This window comes from Scomber japonicus, chromosome 11 (assembly GCF_027409825.1).
Source record: "Scomber japonicus isolate fScoJap1 chromosome 11, fScoJap1.pri, whole genome shotgun sequence".
NCBI lineage: Eukaryota > Metazoa > Chordata > Actinopteri > Scombriformes > Scombridae > Scomber > Scomber japonicus.
This window is the reverse complement of record NC_070588.1, coordinates 2,126,029-2,129,513: the sequence shown is the minus strand read 5'-3', so window position 1 is coordinate 2,129,513 and position 3,485 is coordinate 2,126,029.

Below are 3,485 nucleotides of genomic sequence, written 5' to 3'. Positions count from 1 at the left end.
GGGGACAGGAGACAGGAACGGGAGCAGGGGAGACAAAAAACGGGCTAACAGGCTTCAGAGAGGAATGCATGTCTGCTCCAATCAGCACTCAAGCTGCTTTATATCTCAAGCCCAATTTCCACTGAGTCCGGCAGCGGCGCGTCACCGGAGCTGATCGGTAACACTATAATCAATGAGAGTGTTTCCACTGCCAACGTCTCAGCAGCGGCTCTCCGCGCCGCAGCGCTATCAATAGGTAGCATTTCTATTTTTGACGGAGCCGTTTCCAACTTGCAACAAACTCAACAGAGCAGATCGCACCGGACAGGAAGTCAGACACCGAATCGGCATAATAAAACTTCCATTTTTCAAAATAAAACAACCCGTGCAGCCTCCCGATCGTATTTCAGCAACAAACAGGAATAAAACAGACAGATAAAGACTCCATCTAGCTACGTAGCTACTGACACATGACATCAGCACAAACATCTAAGAACATTACCAAATCAACTAAAATTGAGCAAGTTAACAAAGCCGGGCCGTTTAGTTGAGCTGCTACTACAGTAATTACAGTAGACTAGCTACTACAGTAATTACTGTAGACTAGCTACTACAGTAATTACGGTAGACTAGCTACTACAGTAATTACAGTAGACTAGCTACTACAGTAATTACAGTAGACTAGCTACTACAGTAATTACAGTAGACTAGCTACTACAGTAATTACTGTAGACTAGCTACTACAGTAATTACTGTAGACTAGCTACTACAGTAATTACGGTAGACTAGCTACTACAGTAATTACGGTAGACCAGCTACTACAGTAATTACAGTAGACTAGCTACTACAGTAATTACGGTAGACTAGCTACTACAGTAATTACTGTAGACTAGCTACTACAGTAATTACGGTAGACTAGCTACTACAGTAATTACAGTAGACTAGCTACTACAGTAATTACAGTAGACTAGCTACTACAGTAATTACAGTAGACTAAAGGCACTCTTTCGGATTTGATTGGCTGCCATAATTACTGTATTAACAGTGCAACTTCATTTTAAAAGGCAGCTTTCTCTCCCAGAGCATGCTCCGGTCCGCTGCTGTAACGCTCCCGGTGTGAGTTGACGCCGGACAGAGGACGGAGCTAAACCGTAGCACAGCCGTTCCGCGCCGCTGACGGACCTGATGGAAATCCCCAGTCACACTGCACTCTGACTTTTTTATTCTCCTGTTTTCATGTCTTGCTCTATTTTAGCTTAATTTCATCTCCAATTTAAAGCTTTTAACTGTGTTTAAATGTCTTTTTATTTTGCCATGTGATGCATTTTATGTTTTATATAAAGCACTTTGAATTGTCTCATTGTTTAATTGTTCTATATGAATAAATCTGCCTTGCCTAAAGACAACAGGTGACAACAGGGTGACAACAGGGTGACAACAGGGTGACTGGATATGTGCCTGTAAAAACGTCTGGAAGCGCAGATGAACTGATGTATGGGTGATAATGGCAGAGCTGGGTATTTGTAGAGGGCTTGTTTACAGTGATGAGGTGCAGCTGGTGTGCCTCTGCTCTGACTCCAGCACACCTGCTTCCTCTCACATCATCACAGACACTAAGAGGCGGGGGAGTGAGTGGGGCGGGGGGGGGGGGGGCAACATACAACAGGTTGCAGAGACACAGATCGGGATGTGGAGGGAAGTGTCAGAGATGAGTTTTCATGCAGTTACAGATAATCAGCAACATTTCAGGTATTAGTAATGAAGTGGTAGTTTAAAAAAAAAGCAGAAACAGATGTCATTTAAATCTATTTACTGCACATGATCTACATTATAACATATGGGGCAGAGACAGATGGACTGGATTATATGATTTGGTGCCGTGTGACCGTACTGGTTCTCACACTGTCAGCAGTTGTGATATAAATGCTGCACAACCATGAAACAGGAAACCAATGTAAAGACTTTAAAATGTGTGTAATGTGTTCTCTCCTTCTGGTCCTGGTCCGCACTCAGCAGACAGCGCCGACCAGAAGCTGCAACTCTGGCTTCTGATTGGCTCCAATGACACCAACTAGTGACATCACACCTCGCTACGTCTGTCTTTATATACATGCTGTGCTTCAGACACTTTGTTCAGTATCACAGTAATCCAGTGATATTGCAAACAGGAACAGGAAGTCCTAAGGCTCCAGTAAGGCTGTTTCATGATGATACTCCAGTACAAAAACTGCAGAACTCATTTTCTGTATAAACGGGAGACGTGACGCCTTCCTGGTGGAACAGAGTCCTTAAAGTTGGACACAAAAGGTGTGACAGCCCTGCAGAGACACTACAATACAAAAACTAACAGGTAACTAATGTAAAGACTCATCTAACTCTAACTCTTCTGTGTCACTGCAATCAATCAATCTTTATTTATAAAGCGCTAAATCACAACAGAGTCATCTCAAGGCTCTTTCCACATAGAGCAGGTTCTAAACCGAACTCTTCAGGTTTAACTTTAAAGAGACCCAACATTCACACATGAGACACAGTGGAGAGAAAAAACAGGAAGAACCCTCAGAACCAGACTCAGAGTGGGAGAACATCTGCCTGGACCGGTTGGGGATGAGAGAGAGAGAGGAAGTAGAGGAGAGAGGAAGAGGAGTAGAGAGGAGAGAGAGGAAAGATAGAGGAGAGAGAGGAGAGAGGAAGAGGAGGAGAGAGGAAGGAGAGGAGAGAGGAAGGAGAGGAGAGAGGAAGAGGAGAGAAAGGAAGGAGAGGAGAGAGGAAGGAGAGAGGAAGGAGAGGAGAGAGGAAGAGGAGAGAAAGGAAGGAGAGGAGAGAGGAAGGAGAGGAGAGAAAGAGAGGAAGAGGAGGAGAAAGGAGAGGAGAGAAAGGAAGGAGAGGAGAGAGAGGAAGGAGAGGAGAGAGAGGAAGGAGAGGAGAGAGAGGAAGGAGAGGAGAGAGAGGAAGGAGAGGAGGGAGGAAGGAGGAGAGAGGAGAGAAAGGAAGGACAGAGGAGAGAGAGAGGAAGGAGAGGAGAGAGAGGAAGGAGAGGAGAGAGAGGAAGGAGAGGAGAGAGAGGAAGGAGGAGAGAGGAGAGAAAGGAAGGACAAAGGACAGAAGCACAATGAAAATCAACAATGAAGCTAGAAGATTACCTGTGAGACCAGAAAGCACAGACAACTCCGGGGAAGAAGTTTAGCTTATTGAATGCATTAATAACTCTAACTCTTGTGTGTCACTGACCCATGAATGAGTGAGTACACCTCGTGCTGAGGCAGCTTTGACCAACCTTGCATGTCACATACCGACACAGCGAGGTTGGACTGTTATGATTGTGTCGCCTCTGAGAAGCTTTAATGGGACAGATCGGTCCTGACGGCCAGAGAGGCTGCAGGACACAGAGAGCAGCTCCAGCCACTCCACACACACACACACACACACACACACACACACACACACACACACACACACACACACACACACACACACACACACACACACACACACACCAGGCTTCA